Source organism: Sorex araneus, chromosome 2 (genome assembly GCF_027595985.1).
Source record: "Sorex araneus isolate mSorAra2 chromosome 2, mSorAra2.pri, whole genome shotgun sequence".
NCBI lineage: Eukaryota > Metazoa > Chordata > Mammalia > Eulipotyphla > Soricidae > Sorex > Sorex araneus.
This window is the reverse complement of record NC_073303.1, coordinates 203,761,822-203,780,406: the sequence shown is the minus strand read 5'-3', so window position 1 is coordinate 203,780,406 and position 18,585 is coordinate 203,761,822.

The following is an 18,585-nucleotide window of genomic DNA, read 5'->3' as shown; positions in this document are numbered from 1 at the left end:
ACTGCTGGAATCTGATCACTGCATCTGCTGTATTTATGCAGACCAGATACACTAGTGTCGGGTGTCTGGCCCAGAGTCCACAGGTGCCTTGCGTGGCTGCGTGTTGATATCTCACAAATTTGCCTGCAAATGGGGCTCTGCTAAGGAGTTCCCATCGCACCCACCTCCCCTGTCTCCGCAGAAAGCCGCCCTCTGACTCTCAGTGGGCTCCTCCACTCACTCAGGCACGCCTGGGAACCAGTGTGCTGCTTTTATTTCGCCTGGGCCAGGCAGATATTACTCACCGGTTGCTGCTCTGCCCTTAGCTTAGAACGGCGGGACGTTGACCCAGCCCAGCGCGACGCTGCGGTGCAGGGGACTGCAGGTGTTTGCCCGCTGGCCCTCATCTAACTCTTGCTTCCAGATCAGGTTTCTGTGAGGGCAGTGTCAAAGGCTTGTGGGCAGGGGTCCGGCCCACCACTCCTCTGCCTAGTGCAGTCTTGTTCCTTTGTAGCCCCTGCTCCACCCTCCACATCCAGGGCTGTTATCTGCTCCTTGTTCCGTGCTGCAGGCTCCCCCAGCAGTGCTCACGCAGCTCTCTGGTGAAGTTACTCTCTGGGACACGCGCAGGATTCTGCCTTTAATTCGGTGGGGTTTTGGTTGTTGTTGCTGTTTTGTTTTTGTTTTTCGGATCTGGGGTGGCCAGTTCTCAAATTGCTCCCCTTTCCCCCATCTTCCTCCTTACACAGACTTATTCTAGGTTATTAAGGTCAGATTAGGCTTGTTTTACCGTTAAAAAGTGACTACATCAAACTAAGAAGCTTCTGCACTTCAAAAGAAACAGTGACCAAAATACAGAGAGAACCCACAGAACGGGAAAGAATATTTACCCAATACCCATCTGATGAGGGATTAATATCCAGGATATACAAGACACTTGTAGAATTGTATAAGAAAAAAACCTCCAACACCATCAAAAAATGGGGAGAAGAAATGAACAGAAGTTTCCTCAAAAAAAAAAAAAAAAGAAACAAATGGCCCAAAGGCACATGAAAAACTGCTCCGCATCCCTAGTCATCATGGAGATACAAATCAAAACAACAATGAGATATAATCTCACACCACAGAGACTGGCACACATTCAAAAGAACAAAAGCAACCAGTGCTGGTGTGGATGTGGGGAGAAAGGGATGCTCCTTCACTGTTGGTGGGAATGCCGACTGGTCCAGTCTTTCTGGAAAACAATATGGACAGTCCTTCCAAAACTAGAAATTAAGCTTCCATCTGACCCCGCAATACCACTTCTGGGAATATTTCCCGAGGATGCAAAAAAAGCACAGTAGAAATGACATCTGTACCTATATGTTCATTGCAGCACTGTTCACAATAGTCAAAATGTGGAAACAACCTGAGTACCCTAAAACAGATGACCGGTTAAAGAAACTTTAGAACATCTACACAATGGAATACTATGCAGCTGTTAGGAGAGATGAAGTCATGAAATTTGCTTATAAATGGATAAACATGGAGAGTATCCTGCTAAGTGAAATGAGTCAGAAAGAGAGGGACAGACATAGAGGAACTGCAATCATTTGTGGAGTGTAGGGTAGCATCACATGAGACTGAAACCCAAGGACAGTAGATACAAGGGCCAGGGGGATTGCCCCATAGCTGGAAGACTGCTTAATGAGTGGAGGGGAAAAGGCAGATGGAATAGAGAAAGGATCACTAAGAAAATTATGGCTGGAGGAACCAGTTGGGATGGGAGATGCGTGCCAAAAGTAGATAATGGACCAAACATGATGACCTCTCAGTGTCTGTGTTGCAAGCTATAATGCCCAAAAGTAGAGAGAGAGTATGGGGAAAATTGTCTACCTTAGAGGCAGGGGGAGGGTGGGAAAGGGGGCATATACCTGGGATATTGTTGGTGGGGAATGTGCACTGGTGGAGGGATAGGTGTTTCATCATTGTGAGATTGTAACCCAAACATGAAAGCTTGTAAATATCTCACGGTGATTCAATAAAATTTAAAAAAAAGTGAACTTCTGGGGTGCAGTTGAGAAATTTTTCCCATATTTACATCAAATCACTAAAAGAAACTTGAAAAAAGTGTAAGGTAAGTTGTGCATGGCTCATTTAGATAAAGTCTGGTCACACAGGTCTATGATGAATCATTTCTATTCACACACCTTATTCAGAAATTACATCAAATGTTTCTGAGCATGGTTATACTCTAAGAAGCAAAATAAGCATTTAAATCCCCAAGCTTCCTTGATTGTCTGTGGTTTTACCTAACGAAGAAGCTGTTGGATTGTCCTACATATTGATGGTGTGATAAGAGAAGACTAGGGTTCACAAGTTTAATTCTTGGTTTCAGGAAGGCCAAAGCCTGAGAATGGGACATTCCTTTGTGGAATTATGTGAGAGGCTAGCTACAAAAATGTTTGGGGAAGACACCATCTTCAAGGCCATCGCCTGTCCTTAGAAGGTCATCAAACCCTGGCACCCGATACTAAGACAAATATGAATACATGAATCTGTTGGTAGCTCTAGAGAAAGTGAGAAAAATATGGCCTTTATGGTAATTGCAAGGCCAACATACCCGAGACAGTAGTATAAGGCAGAAGGAAAGGAAATGCCTTCAGAATCCCAGCGGGCCACTGGGTTTGAGGAGGTGAGGGAGTCCCCACAGTCCCCCACCCCACTCGTAGGTTTAGAATCCCAGAATTGGGGCAGATCATGCTATTTGGAAATGGATCAGGGGAGAGTGACAAGACCTTGGTAGGACTCGTGAGCATTATTGGCTCTGACGGGGAAGTGAGAGAAGGGCAGCTGGAGACACAAGAGCTCCCAGAGCACGAGTCCCTACCGAGAGAGAACCTTCTACAAAGAGCAAGTGGTCATCTTTCCTGTCCAGGAAGGGGACTGACGAAGTGCAAAGTCTCCCAGATCTTTGAGTGTGAATCTGCGTCATGGCGACATTGAGAACAAGATGATGGTGGAATGATGGCAGACTTCCTACACCCAGTGGGTGGAAAAACATTAAGACTTCAAGTCTGTTTCCTAGAAAGTATAGTGAAAGTGTAGCGACACTGAAACAGGATCTTTGGTGATGGATGTGCCGCAGTATGTGTATTTGTTGAGGTGTGAGCTGTATTCCTGATATGCAGAGTAGTACATACAATGAAAATATGTAAATGGGTATGAAATAAGTAAATGAATGTATCAATAGAAAACAAGTGCAGTCTTATTAGAATAAAGAGAACACACTGAGATGTTCACTGGGATGAATGGTGGAGAACTTTGGGTTGTCCTTGCTCCTCCCGCAGGACCTTAGGTTTGTTGAGTTACTCCCACAACAGTGCCCCTGAGGCACACCATCAGGCACTAATAATCCTACATTGCTCTTCTCTTTCCTTTGTGTTGTTTGCATGGTTTAGCAATGGCCTTTTTGTATAGACACAGGAAGACAGTTGATGCTCTGCTTCTGTAACATGGGAGTTAACTGACTCCAGATAATATTTATTCCTGGGCATCCATCATATTTACCTGACTTAAGCCTCAGTTGCCCTTTCTTCCTAATATGCCCAAAAGGGGGGTCCCAATGAAGGGACTGGATGAACCCAGGCCAAACTGTAAGCTACCCTGGCATTGAAAGGGGTCAAGCTAAGCACCATAAGTGTAAGTTAAGAGCATGGTCATGGGACAAACTCTGTCATGACCCAAAGAGAAGTAATGGCATAAGGACCCTGCTGGGGTTAGGAAAGACTAACCTGGCCTGAGGACTGTGGTCTGGGATATATAGCGAGATGTCCCCAGGAAGAGCCAACCTTTAAGCTTAATATTTCTCTTACTGTGTTTCTACAAAATGACTAAAAATATTTAAGAAGCAAATTCACTATGATTGTTTAAATGGATTACTAGCTGAGGTTGGAATGATAGCACAGCGGGTAGGGTGTTTGCCCTGCACTTGGCTGACCCAGGTTCAGTTCCTTAATCCTTAGTCCCTCTCAGAGAGCCCAGCAAGCTACCGAGAGTATCCCGGCACACAGCAGAGCCTGACAAGCTCCTCGTGGTGTACTCGATATGCCAAAAACAGTCACAGCAAGTCTCATATGGAGACGTTACTGGTGCCCGCTCGAGTGAATGGATGAACAATGGAACAACAGTGTTACAGTGCTACTAGCTGAGGAAAGGAGAAAGCAATACACCCTGAATGAAATCACGCCCTTGAGCCTATCTCCTAATAGTCTGGAGTGCTGAGCCCTCAGACGAGATTTTGTCCCAGAGTTAATCTAGAACTTCCCCTGAGGGAGAGACTTTACCTCTGTTGTTATGACAGGGTTCAGCCCCACCTCTGTGCACCCCACCCTTCATGACTGCTATATAACTATGCTGTAGGGGAAAGAAGGGCCCACGAGGCTACGATGAGGTGAAGAAGAAGATATAACGAAGGAAAGGACTTTGAGGTCTATGAGGAGACTAGGGTGATGGGACTATGATGACCGAGTCTATGACCAAAACTACGACTACGATTGTGCGGTAAGGGAGAGACTGGACTACGCTGGGGAGGAGAGAGACGTGAATGGGCTGCCCAGCAGTCTGGGCCCTGCTTTTCATTTCCCCGGTCCTTCGTCCACCTGTTGCTGTGGGCCGGCCAGGGGAACGGCTCTCGGCCACCGAATGTTCCCGTCCCTCGTGCCCCTGTTCTTTCCTTTTGAAACTCGCAGACAAAGAGGCCTCTGTGCTCTGTGGCCTCACCGACGATCCATTCTCTGCCTCACCCAAACACAGCTTTGGAGAGCCTCTCACTCTCCTTTAAATTCAAGTAAAAACAGCTGAGTGTTTGGAAAAGCAAGAAGCCTGAGAGTTGTACAGGGGCAGCAAATGACCAGGAAAGGCAGTGAGTGACTGATGGCTGAGTTTGCGGATCAGACACACTCACAAAACGTGGAGGGAATATAAAGATTTAGTCAAGTCAGGTGATCTGATGTCAGGTCAGGATCCTGCAGGAAAAAGTTTTGGATCCATGAACTATGAGAAGGTCGTGGGAATAAAATAATTTCAGAATGGTAGGGAACATTTCTCACCGCTTTCATCAAGGGGTGAAGTTACCCTGGGGAGCATTTACCTCAGTGCCTGTCCCTCTTCCAAAGGAATATGTGTCCACAAGGGCAAAACAGTCTCCAATTCACTACGCAATTCTTTGAAAAGTTGGTCCCAGAAGTGTTGATGTTACTCAGTCTTCATCTCACCGACCTGAATTCTCCAGTGTTCAAACTCGCAGAAGAGAACAAGTGGAAGGCCGGAGAAGCAGGCCTCCACCCCACCAGGTTCCCAGTGCCCCGGGTGCTGGGCCAGCAGAGACAGAAAGACCGGGACCCTCATCTCATCTCCTCAGGGTGAAACTAGAAGGTTAAAACGAAGGTTGTCCATGTCAGGAAACTCATTTGCCATGAATTATTTCAGAAACACGACAGTGGATCATACAAGCTTGGTGAGTGGTTGGAGTCCTCTACATAAACCTGAAGTGGTTCTCTGACAAGAGGAAAGCTTGTTGTAACACGAGTTTGGCATATTGTGCTAAACAGGCTAAATCAATTCATTAGCAATGGAAATTTTCAGAATATTCCCTTTTCTAATGTGTATGATATGTATGGTATAGAGTGCTCCCCCCATTCATATTTTCTACAGAGCCCTGATTTCTTTTTCTCACAATTTATGGTTCCATGTCATGAGTTAGTATTTGAGCTCTGATATTAGTTTGTCTGCTTAAATTTAAGTATTCTGCTTTCAAGTTGTAGCATCAGACAGGTTATTTTTTATTTATTGTAATGTAGACAAGAAGCACCACTGTAAACACAATTGTAGCCTTGGAATGGATAGCAAAGCTCCAAAACTAAAATCAATAAATATAAGAAATCATCTTTTCCTGTGAAAATTGTTCTCTCTGATCATCATCTCTCCGATCCTTGTCTAAGAATTTATTAAGCTGTTTGTTGCTAGTTGAGCTTTCTGCATTATTGGTTTTGTTGAGCTGAGTTAGAATCCGTGTTACTTTCCCATCTAACTTGCTTTGCTCCGACTGGAATTTCAGTTTTGCGGTATTAGGGGGGGTCTGCATACGTGAATGAGTGGTCTAGACACTGTAGGGTCCCTGGTCTGGGCCAATGGGTTGATAAGGCCACAGATAGGGGAGTGGGCATAGTTGCTGGTTTCTGGCTGTTCACCCAGACTCAGGGACCACCAGCTCCTAGCTTGGGCACTGGATGCCTGAAACATTTGAGTTTGGGTCTCTGCAGAGACTCTTAGTGAAGTGGTGGGGTGTGGGTGGGCTGCCGGGCTTCTGGGGGCCAGGACTCAGCCCACCCACCTCCAGGGGCCGCCCCAGAATTTTCAGCTGTGAGGACTGGTTTTCCAGAATATCAGCTGCTTGGCTTGTATCTCCTAGGATTTAGCTGGGAATTTGCAGAGCAGACCAGTTATTTAATCTTTCTGAGCCCCAGTACCCTTAGCCATATTACAGGAGTGTAATAACAGCAGGTAAGACATGGGAAATAAATTAGATACGTCATATAAGCCATTGCATTTATGTCCTGGTCTCAGAGACAGTGAGAGTTGAACTGCAGGTACACAGCCTTCTGAAGACCGAGTGCGGCGTGGTCTCTGCTCCCCAGAAAAGACCCAGTAGCTAAGGCTCTGCTCTCGCTCAGCAGCGGGACACCCCTGCAAGGTGATTGCTTTGTTTCTGAGGAAAGAATAATCCTTATGACGAGGCGGAACAGTCTCCTCCTGGTCCTGGATGCTTCTTGGGTGAGGTTGGGATGAGACTCCGGTGATCATTTCAGTACAGAGAGAGAAAGAACCCGGGCAGGAAGGAGACCCCCAAGCAGACAAGAAGACCCAGATGGTGCCCTCATCAGCCCTCCCTGGGACTCATGACTCCCTGGACTTCCCCGGCAGGAGAGTCTGTAAATTCCTCGTGGCTTAGGTAAGTCTGAGTCGGGTTCTCTGTTACTGGCCACTTCAGCCTGAGAGGTGTGAGCTAGGAGGCTCCACGGCAGCGTGGTGGGCTGTGAACAGCTCCCGGCATGGAGAGCCCCCTACCCAAAACACACCGCCTGTCCCTCGGTCTCTGTGTCCACTGTAGTTCCTTCAATGACAAGAGGGAGAAATGGACGTCTTTGGGATCTAAATCTTATGTTAAGTGATGTACAAAAGAAAGAAGGTGTGTGAAACCACTTTGGAGAGAGTCAAGTGTTCTATAAATACAGCACAAAAGTATTTATAGCAAGAGTGGGAACTTGACCACTTCTTGATTTAAAGCTGTTATACTGTGGCAGTATAAGATTCTACTTTTGCTATTTCTAAAATAAAAACATAAAATCCAGCTGTCAAAATATTGTAATTAATTTTTTTGTCTAACTCTAAGGCTTTAAGTTCTGTGATGTAAGTTTCAAAGCTTATCTATGGACTTCTGATATTCTATATGATTTATTCCATTAAATTTCTAGAGCCTTGACAATTTCAAAAGGGGTTCTGGAACATATTCAACATAAATGATAAGACTCACCTCTAACTATTTTATTTTCACATTTAAATTTCCAAATTTTGCAAAATATACCTCATTTATAATTCAACCAAATGAACCAAGTAGTAGTCAACAAAAAATAATAAAGGTTTTGCTTCTAGTTCTAAATTTTTGGTAAAAATTTAAAAAAATATCTACAAAAGCAAGAAAGTCCTGTAAGACTTTACAAAATAAAATTATTAGCAATAATAATCATTGGTCTTTTTTGGGGAAGCCAGTTCTCTGCGGACTAATACCTACCTACAAGTCCTGCTGGGTAACTTAGAGTCCAAAGCCCCAGGCACACCAAGAACCCAAGCCCTGGCTTTCCTGTACGAGATCAGTACTTAGGACTGTGCTTATACTGAGTAACCTGGAGTGACAGGGCAAGTTTTCTTGCTTTTTTTCTTTTCCTTTTTTGCTTTTTGGGTCACGCCTGGTGATGCTCAGGTGTTACTCCTGGCTCTGCACTCAGGAATTATGCCTGGCGATGCTCAGGGGACCATATGGGATGCTGGGAATTAAACCTGGGTCGGCCGTGTGCAAGGCAAATGCCCTCCCCGCTGTGCTATTGCTCCAGCCCCAACAAGGCAAGTTTTCTTTCTTTGGGTCACACCCAGCAATGCACAGGGGTTACTCCTGGCTCTGCGCTCAGGAATTACTCCTGGCGGTGCTCAGGGGACCATATGGGATTCTGGGAATCGAACCCGGGTCTGCTGCATGCAAGGCAAACACCCTACCCACTGTGCTATTGCTCCAGCCCCAAGGCAAGTTTTCTAGGTTGTGCATTGCTTCTCTAATGTCAGTGGATCCTGCAGCTGAGTTTCTAGGGCATCACACAAAAGTCAACACAAGCAAAGTATTCTTGGAGACTCTCTGTGTCAGCCCCATGGGATTTCAAGGCAAGGGGAAGTGATATTTCCATCATACATGACATTGTGTTATTTGTGGTGTCCTTTGTTTTATGTGTACTGCCAGCATCCATGAATCAGAAACAAGTGAATTTATGAGCTAATAAAGAAAGTTAAAGCAGATCCAAGGCTCTAAACTGCTTCCGACACTCTGGGGCGTGTATTTGTTTCATCTTCATAAAAAATGTCTTTTTAAAGATTTACTTTTGTAAAGATTTGATTTCGTGATATACTTTGTGGACTCCTGGCATTATTATTAACCAGCAGAGGGAGCCCATGCTAATTAATTAGCTTTAGGTTAGTTTTCACTGTGGTACACATGCCACAGTGTCCCCTACATAATTAACACTTTAAGGTTATCCTCTGGTCAAAACAGTAGATGAAAATGCAGAATACGCAACAGTAGAACTTACTTGAACTTTAGAACATTAACGATTAATATATTAAATTCTCCAAAATGATCTCTCCGGAGGAGTAATGTAAGATACATACATTAATAGCCAAGATGCAGTTGAAAGTAATATTTTCTCCATAAAGGATTTTTCTGAAGTTAAAAACCCATGTATCTTGTGAAAGAGAGGTTCTGAACATAAAAAAAATATTTATGTTTAAAAGTCTATAGTTTTCAGGGCTGGAGCAATAGCACAGCAGGTAGGGCGTTTGCCTTGCACGCAGCCTACCCGGGTTCGATTCCCAGCATCCCATATGGTCCCCTGAGCATCGCCAGGAGTAGTTCTTGAGTGCAGAGCCAGGAGTAACCCATGAGCATTGCTGGGTGCGACACAAAAAGTAAAAAAAGCCCAAATCTATAGTTTTCTATTTTCCTTTTCCCATAAATATTACTTCACTTGTATCACTTGTCATCCCGTTGATCTTCAATTTGCTCGAGCGGGCGCCCTCCATTCATCCCTGTTGTGTGCTAGTGTAGCCCAGTGATATCTGCTCACTCCAGGAACAGGAAGAGCCTCAAACTGTTCATTCAGGATTTTGATGAAGAAGTCTGACTATCTCATTGGTGGGTGGCCACGCGGTCTTTTGACCTCTCATGGAATCCAGTCCTTAACAGCTCTAGTCCAGCGGTCACCTCTGAACCGCATTACGTGTCTGGCCCATCTGATTTTTGATGCCTTGGCAAACGAGACAGTTTCCCTGATTCTTGACTGTCAACGGAGGTCAGAACTCCGGATTCCTTCTCTCGCTTGAGTGAAATGTGATACTCCAAGCATAGTTCTTTCGATTCCTCTTTGGGATACCCGAATAGCGTTCTCATCCTGTTTGCATAGGGCCCAGGTCTCTGAGGCGTATGTTAGTGCAGGAAGAATGGTAGAGTCGAAAAGATGTGCCCAGAGCCAGAGGTTCTTCGTCTTCTTAACCACTTCTTCTATGCTCTTGAAGGTGTTCCACGCTGCTCTCTTCTGCGCAGTTCTGGCACCAAGTCGTTCCTCATGTTGAGTTCTCGACCCAGGTACATATAGCTGCTGCATTCGGAGATGTTCGTTCCATTGAGAGCAAATGGAACGTCAGGGACTAGTTCGTTTTTCATGAATATTGTTTTGGTGAGATTCAGTTGCAGTTTGACCTTTTCATACTCACATTTGTGCTGCTTGGTAATGTTTGGTGTTATGAGAACGATGTCATCAGTGAAGCGGAGGTGGTGTAGTTACTGACCACCTGTCTTCACTCCCATTTCTTCCCACTCCAGTCGTCACATGACGTTCTCGAGGGTGGCACTGAAGAGTTTTGGTGAAATCATATCACCCTGCCAAACCCTTCTCTTTATGTCAATGATCACTTTCTTATAGAATGGTGAGATCCTGATGGTGAATTCATAACACAGCTCCATGGGAACACCTGTAAGGGCGATTGGAGGCCGCCCTAAAACCCTCCATCCCTCTTGGAGAGCCTGGCAAGCTACCGAGAGTACCCCACCCGCACGGCAGAGCCTGGCAAGCTATCCGTGGTGTATTTATATGCTAAAAACAGTAACAACAATGGGCCTCATAAATACTACTAAGACATATAATATTATGTCCTATGTTGGATGGTTATGGTTATGATTTTGGTATTGATAAGTGCAGCAGGTTGGCTGATAGATGAAGAAGAATAAGAAAGAAAAGAAATAAAGTCCTATTGCAAAATTTTAAAACTACTATGCTTTTTAGAAATGCGGTCTGAAACCTAGAAGTTATTTGAGATTTAATTTGCTTAAAGCCTTCACTGCACTCATTTGTGGAGTATATAATAACACAACATGAGGCTGACACCCAAGGACAGTAGATACAAGGGCCAGGGGGATTGCCCGATAGCTGGAAGCCTGCTTCATGAGCGGAGGGGAGAAGGCAGATGGAATAGAGAAGGGATCACTAAGAAAATGATGGCTGGAGGAACCAGTTGGGATGGGAGATGCATGCCGAAAGTAGATAACGGACCAAGCATGATGTCCTTTCAGTGTCTGTGTTGCAAGCCATAATGCCCCAAAATAGAGAGAGAGTATGGGGAATACTGTCTGCCATGGAGGCAGGGGGAGGGTGGGAAAGGGGGGGTATACCTGGGATATTTGTGGTGGGGAATGTGCACTGGTGGAGGGATGGGTGTTTGATCATTGTGTGATTATAACCCAAACATGAAAGCTTGTAACTATTTCACGGTGATTCAATAACCCTAAAAAATAAAATTTGCTTAAAGCCTTTTCATGAGCAAAGTACCAAAATAAATACTCATGTAGATCTGGCATACTTTGATTTTTCACCTTTGTGCTTGTACTTTCACTGGTCAAAATTTCAGTTGCACATGGGCAAGTGTGGAACTGACTATCTGCCCAGAAAAAACTGATTTTTTTTTTTTTTGCTTTTTGGGTCACACCCAGCAATGCACAGGGGTCACTCCTGGCTCATGCACTCAGGAATCACCCCTGGTGGTGCTCAGGGGACCATATGGGATGCTGGGATTTGAACCCGGGTCGGCCAAGTGCAAGGCAAATGCCCTACCCGCTGTGCTATCACTCCAGCCCCAGAAAAAACTGATTTCTTTGGCACAATTTTCAGCATTGTACTTGACAACCTCAGAATCTTCTGTTTGCTTATAAAATAAACTATTCTGGGTAGAATAAATAGAAACAGGTTAATTAAAATAAAGTAGAAAGAGTTAGCAATAATTCAGAATTGCATTGAATAAATTAAACAAGCAGGGAAGCCAAATCAAGTAGAATATTATGAATGGTAAAGGTAGTGAAAGTGGAAAAGATTAAAATAGTGTCTGTTATTTTAAAACTTGTGAGTTATATACCAGGAGGTTGACTCCATGGCTAGAAGGCTGGCCTCACATTCTGGGGAAAGGGCAACTCAGAGAAGGGATCACCAACTATAATGTAGTCGAAGGCCATGTGGGAGAAGGGAGTTGCGGGCTGAATGAGGGCTAGAGACTGAGCACAGTGGCCACTCAACACCTTTATTGCAAACCACAACAGCTAATTAGAGGGAGAGAACAGAAGGGAATGCCCTGCCACAGTGACAGGGTGGGGTGGGGGGAGATGGGATTGGGGAGGATGGGAGGGATGCTGGGTTTACTGGTGGTGGAGTATGGGCACTGGTGAAGGGATGGGTTCCCGAACTTTGTATGGGGGAAGCATAAGCACAGATGTGTATAAATCCATAACTGTACCCTCATGGTGATTCATTAATTAAAAATAAATAAATTTATAAAAAAAATAAATAAAACACATCGATCCAAAGGAAAAAAAAAAACTTGTGAGTTATATAGACTTCACAATAATACAGTAGCATTATATTATTATTAGGTGCAGCAGGTTGGCTGATAGATGAGGAAGAGCTATATATAATATATAATGTTATATAAACAAATTATAAATGATAAAGGTGGTGACAGTGGAAAAGATTTAAATAGTGTCTATTGTCACTTGAGTTTTATTTTAAAACTTGTGAGTTATGTAGACGTCATAATAACATAGTAGCATTGTTCAACCTCCAAATCTGTTTTCTTTTACTTCCTTCTCACAGTAACATGGCTTGAGGATGTGACAAAATATCTATCTATGTATTTTCATATGCTCATTGGTAATAATTTTTAATTGTTTTCCTCTTTTGTGTCATGATCACTGTTTTGTTTAAAAGTACCAATGAGAACAAAACAGAAAGAGGTTAAAATAAGGAGGAAAAGAAAATTGCTGCTTTTAAAATATAATCAAGTATACTATGCTCTTGGAATATTTGCAAGAGGAAGTGATTTAAATTAGGTAGTAATTTTCCATTAATATGGAGCTATGAATAAAGGGTTATTTTCCTAAATAAGAAGCTTTGTCAACAATTTAAAGTAATATTTTAAGTACTCGGTATTTTGAATAATTAAGATACAGATATAATATAGAGTTTTCTGAGGCTCATGCAAGTTAATAAGGGAAATTTGCAAGCTGGTCACATATTGTTTACTATTTAGTTGTGCACAAAAGCTGGGAGAATTCTCACCAAACCATGGGATGAGGGGTGGGCCACTGGTCACTAAGAAGAGAAACGAGACTCCATTATCTCTGGACTGTTCAATGATGGGCAATTAGGAATGAAGGAGGTGCTAGGAAGCTAATGGGTGAGGGGAGAGAGATAGAGAGAGGGAAGGAGTGAGAGAAAGAGGGAGGAGGAAGAGAGAGGAAAGAGAGACAGAGAGGGAGAGAGAGACAGAGAAAGACGAAAAAGAGAGTGGGAGAGAGGGAAAGGGAGAGAGAGATAGGAGAAAGAGAGACAGAGAATGGGAGAGAGAGAGGGAGACAAAGAGAAGGAGAGAGAGAGGGAGAGAGAAACAGAGAGGGAGAGAGATACAGAGAGGGAGAGAAATACAGAGAGGGAGAAAGAGAGAGAAAGAGAGACACAGAGAGGAAGAAATATAGAGAGGGAGAAAGAGAAGAGATGGCGCAGTTTTGGAGCAGGAGAGAGCAAGAGAGAGAGGGGGAGGATTGAAAGAAATGAAAACTTGGATGTGGAAGACTAAGGAGGCATAAATGACTTTACCCAGGGTTGAGAATCCTCTTGCAAACTCTGACTGGGATTATGGGGAGGAGAATGGTCATGTGCACTCGTTAAATAACTCACAATCACAGTGATGCTCGGCATCTTCACTGGGGAATGTGGCTGTGTGTTTGGTGTGACCCTGACCTCTTCTTCCTGGCTTCTCCTGGTGTACGAATAAACATATTATTCGACATTATATTCTTATTTTAAAATCCAGTTTCTGACCCAATGATTTTTATGATCCCCAAAATATGTTTTCATGAAAATATAAACTTTACTTCTGAAACTTGGCGTTTTATCTGATCCCAAGGAACACACAGAAATGTGACACTCAGAAAAATGAAAAGATGAGTGTGAAACCCCATCATTTTAGGCCACAGGACACAAAGAAAGAGGGAACTTTTCTCCTAGACTGGCCATAAAAACTAGCTCTGGAGAGAGTTGCACAACTTCCCGAGCAAGCCTGAATTCTAGATTTGGCACTTTGGAGTTTGGGTTGGGCCCGCTCACAGGTGGGCCGGCCAACTGGCTATCAGAGCCTCCCCCGCCCCGCCCCCCCCCCCCCCCCCCCCGCGGCCACGGGGCCAGAGGCGGCTCACTCCCCACAGAGTGCTATTCATGAGCCCGTGTTTTTGGAAGCGAGGTCCAGGGGCTCGGCGCGGGGAGTGAGACAGTGACATCATAATGGCATTTATTATTTCAGGTTGGCCTGGCACCTCCTAAATCACCGGGGCCACAGGTAGGGCTTTCCACTCGCGGAAGTCTCCTTGTTCCTGCAAGGCCGGGTTACCGCGGCGGGGAGCACGCTCGCCCCGAGGAGGGCCGGCCCGGCCCGGTGGAAGAAGGGCCCGAAGACTCAGGTTTCATTTTCCCTTCGCATAGTCTTCTCCCAGAAGCGGAATGGGTTTGTTTTTACAGGGAACAGAGCGAGCTGGCCTCGGGCTGCCAGCTCCTCGCTGCGGAGGGAGCACCCCACCCGCCCCTCTCGGGCCGCACATGGGTCTAGCTTTCAAGGACCTTACGCACACATTATCAATTCATTGGACAGACATGACAAAATTAATGATTTTATCATGGGCTAATTTATCACATTGGCCTACCCTGGCAAGGCCGGAGAGAAAGCGTCTGGTCAACGTCAGTGAGGAGGGAGGGACAGTGGGGCTCGGCCCTCAGGTGTCCGATGGGCCCACTATGCTGAGTGCTGGAGGGGTGTGTGTGCGCACGCGCGCGTGTGTGTGTGTGTGCGTGCGCGTGTGCGTGCGTGTGCATGTGTGCGTGTGCGTGCGTGTGCACGTGTGCATGTGCGTGTGTGTGTGCACGTGTGCGTGTGTGTGTGTGTGTGCGTGTGCGTGTGTGTGTGTGTGTGTGTGTGTGTGTGTGTGTGTGTTTAGTGTCAGCTGAAAGTCTTGCCAGGTTACAAAGTGGTTGGGATGTATAATGAGGGTTTGAGAAATTTGGAAAATACAGGTATGTATGTAAATACTTTGTGTGTGTGTGTGTGTGTGTGTGTGTGTGTGTGTGTGTGTGTGTAGTGTCAGCTGAAAGTCTTGCCAGGTTACAAAGTGGTTGGGATGTATAATGAGGGTTTGAGAAATTTGGAAAATACAGGTATGTATGTAAATACTTTGTGTGTGTGTGTGTGTGTGTGTGTGTGTGTGTGTGTGTTTAGTGTCAGCTGAAAGTCTTGCCACGTTACAAAGTGGTTGGGATGTATAATGAGGGTTTGAGAAATTTGGAAAATACAGGTATGTATGTAAATACTTTGTGTGTGTGTGTGTGTGTGTGTGTGTGTGTGTTTAGTGTCAGCTGAAAGTCTTGCCACATTACAAAGTTGTTGGGATGTATAATGAGGGTTCGAGAAATTTGTGAAATACAGGTATGTATGTAAATACTTTGTGTGTGTGTGTGTGTGTGTGTGTGCGCACGTGTGCATGCATGTGCGCGTGTTTTGGGACACACCTAGCCATTTTGCAGGGTTTGCTCCTGGCTCTGCACTCAGGCGGCTGGGTGCTGGCGTTGCTTGTGTGCAATCCAAGATTTCTCTCCGTCCTAGGGCTCCAGCCCACTAGACTTGGCTTTTAAATAAAATCCAGAAAATAAGATGGTCATTAAGAAAGTTTCCCTAGTGGTCACCTAATCACTCAGCTTGCATTTTAGATACGGGAAAGTTCCCAGGGCGTTTGGACACTGAAGACAACTTGCTTGTTGTCCGTTAGTGCCGGCCAGTCTGGCCTTGGGAACACAATTTTCCTGGCTCTCTGCACCCACCGAGGCCTGGAGAAGCCGTTAACGCCTCCAAAGCTGCCGTTTCTCTGCCTCCAGGACCCTGTCTCACGACAGCTGCCTCGGTCCCGGGCTGGCGCCTGAGGGGACGGCCTCAGTGAGCTGAGCCAGGATGCACCTACATCAATGGGACGTAGCGGGTGCAGCAGACCCCGAAGCACCTGCGACCCTGCCAAGGCCACCCAGGGGCAGCCCAGAGCTGCGGGCGGAGCAGCAGGACTGGGGGCAGCACAGCGCCTGGCCGGACGAGCAAGGACAAAGCTCCCCGCACCTTCTCGTTGTTACGCTTTTGCAACACTCCAGCCCTGCAATTTAGGGAAAGTGCTGGAGTGTAGATGTGCAGACACTCACCACGGAAGGCCGGCCCGGTGGGGCTCTGACAGCCCGTGGGGAAGGAGACTCGGCCTGCGGGTGGTAGAGTGTCCGTCACCGCCAGCTGCCGTCCAGGGCTGAAAGGGGCAGGGGGCGGGGCCTCCCGTGTCACCCTCCTCGCCTGTGGCTTGGCAATGGCATCTGGCCGTCTCCTCCCCTCCCCCCTCCCCTGCTCCTGGAAGCTGCTTTCTGCACGCGGTGCTTGTTCACTGCGTGTGATCAGGGTCACCGGCTGAGCTCCAGAACCACAGCACTGGCCTGGGGTGTAAGCAACACGCCAGCGTCATCCGACCTGGGTCTACTTGAACTTGGGTCTATACTTACAGGTTGTTCTTTGCCTCCTCAGCTAGACCTCGGCACTGCACAAAGTCTTTCTTTTCTTGCTCAGTGGATTAAGTCCCTAGAGTAAGATCTGGAACCTGGAAAATAACTTGACAGTAATTTCTCTAGGCTGCGGCCATCCCATCACGATCTTATGGACTAAGGAGAGAGCACCTGTTTATATCCAGGTGTGGCCTCAAAGTACCTAGTCTACCGACTAGTGTAGAGGTGATGTTCTATTGCATTGAAGTTTTCTTAAAGTAGTTTCTGCTTGGTGTAGGTTTTTGTTTGGCTGAGTAAAGAGGCATTCTCGGTGAGGTGTTGGTTTGAATTGATTGAGGTGTGTTTTTGTTTGCTTCACTCTACCCCACTGTTGTCTTTGGGTCCACAGGGTCCTGTTGGATAAATTGGCTGGAAATCTTAATGATGCTCCTTTGTATGCTATGTCTTTCATTGATCTTTCTGCTTTCAATGTTCTTTCTCTGTGGCTTCTGTCATTCTGATTCGGGTGTGTCTTGGAGTACTTTTTATTTGGTCTCTTGCCTTTTGGGCCTCTGAGTCTGGGTGTTTGCACCCTTCAGCTCTGGGAACATCTCAGTCATGATTTACCTGACTGATGACTCTCCACAGGAATTGCCTTCCTGGTCCTCTGGGGCTCGGATGGTTTGCATGCTGTGCCGCTTGAGTTTACCCCAGAGTTCTCGTCTGCTGTTCTTTAATTCTGGTCTTGTTCCCATCTCCTGCTGTGCCTGAAGCTTTTCTCAGCTCGTCCTGTGCTCGCTGACTCTGTCTTCAGCTGCTGTTGCCCTGGGCTGAGGCCCGCAGGGAGTTTCTCACTTCACCTGCCAAATTCTTTCGTTCTGTCGTTTCTGTGACTTGTAGCTTTCTCATTTCTTCTCTCATACCTTCTTTTGTTTTGTTGACTGTGTTTTGTTGAACGTACTTTCCATTGAATTATTTCTTTGAGCTCGTCGGACACCCTCAACATTTCCATTGGGAAATCCTTCTGTCTGAGAGGTTAAACAGAGGCTGATGCCATTTGGGTCCTCAGACCTGCTGTCTCTGCTCACTAGGCATGCGGGCTGCTGCTCTACTTTCCGTTGAGCATTTTGCAAACTGGGAGTGAGTCTTTCTAGCTCACCGCTTGGACCTCCCCCCCCCCCCAACCCCGGGTGGACCAGCTGGTTGGCATTGTCTTCGTTCCCTGTGGAGCTATCCAGCCCGCTTTGTTATTACTTATTTTGGGGTTCAGACCTGGTTCCAGGAGATGGTGTGCCCTGTGGAAAGGCGGAGGGTCCTTTGCACCGGCTCTGTGTGCAGTCTCCGGGTGCAGACTCAGCTCCTGCTTCTGCGGGTTGCAGTTGGGCGTGGTGCAACGATGCCAGGTTCTGCCAACCTGGCCGCAGGGCTGGGCGGCTCCACCTGCCTCTCTGGGCAGCGGGGCTGGTGGTACCCCGCTCTCGGCATGCCTGGCCGGGCGCCTGAACATGTCTGTAAAATACCAGTGCACAATAAAGTCACAGTGGACGTTGGAGAAGTCTATGGGGGAGACAAGAAGCCTTTTCTCAGTTTCAAAATAACAAGGGGGCCACGTGCCCACGGCCGCTGGGAGTCTTGCTTGGCGACTGGAATGGGACACAAGCCACCTGGTCCCATTGGGAGAGACTCGGCGGGTGCCAGGAGGGGCTGCTGTGGAGTGCGCCCCTCTGGGTGCCGTGGTGTGCCCGCCCCTCTGGGTGCCATGGTGTGCCCGCCCCTCTGGGTGCCGTGGTGTGCCCGCCCCTCCAGGTTCCGTGGTGTGCCCACCCTCCGGGTGCCATGGGTGTGCCCACCCCTCTGAGTGCCATGGTATGCCCGCCCCTCCGGGTGCCATGGTGTGCCCGCCCCTCTGGGTGCCATGGTGTGCCCACCCCTCTGGGTGCCATGGTGTGCGCACCCCTCCGGGTGCCATGGGTGTGCCTGCAGCTGCAATGGGGCAGTGAGTGGACTCCATCCACTGCAACAACAGGATTCCGGAGACGTTTCTGTCTCTGTCTCTGTCTCTGTCTGTATTTTAACGCTAGAAAGATCAGTGTATTCTTTAATGCCCCACAGTAGAGAGAGAGTATGGGGAATATTGTCTGCCATGGAG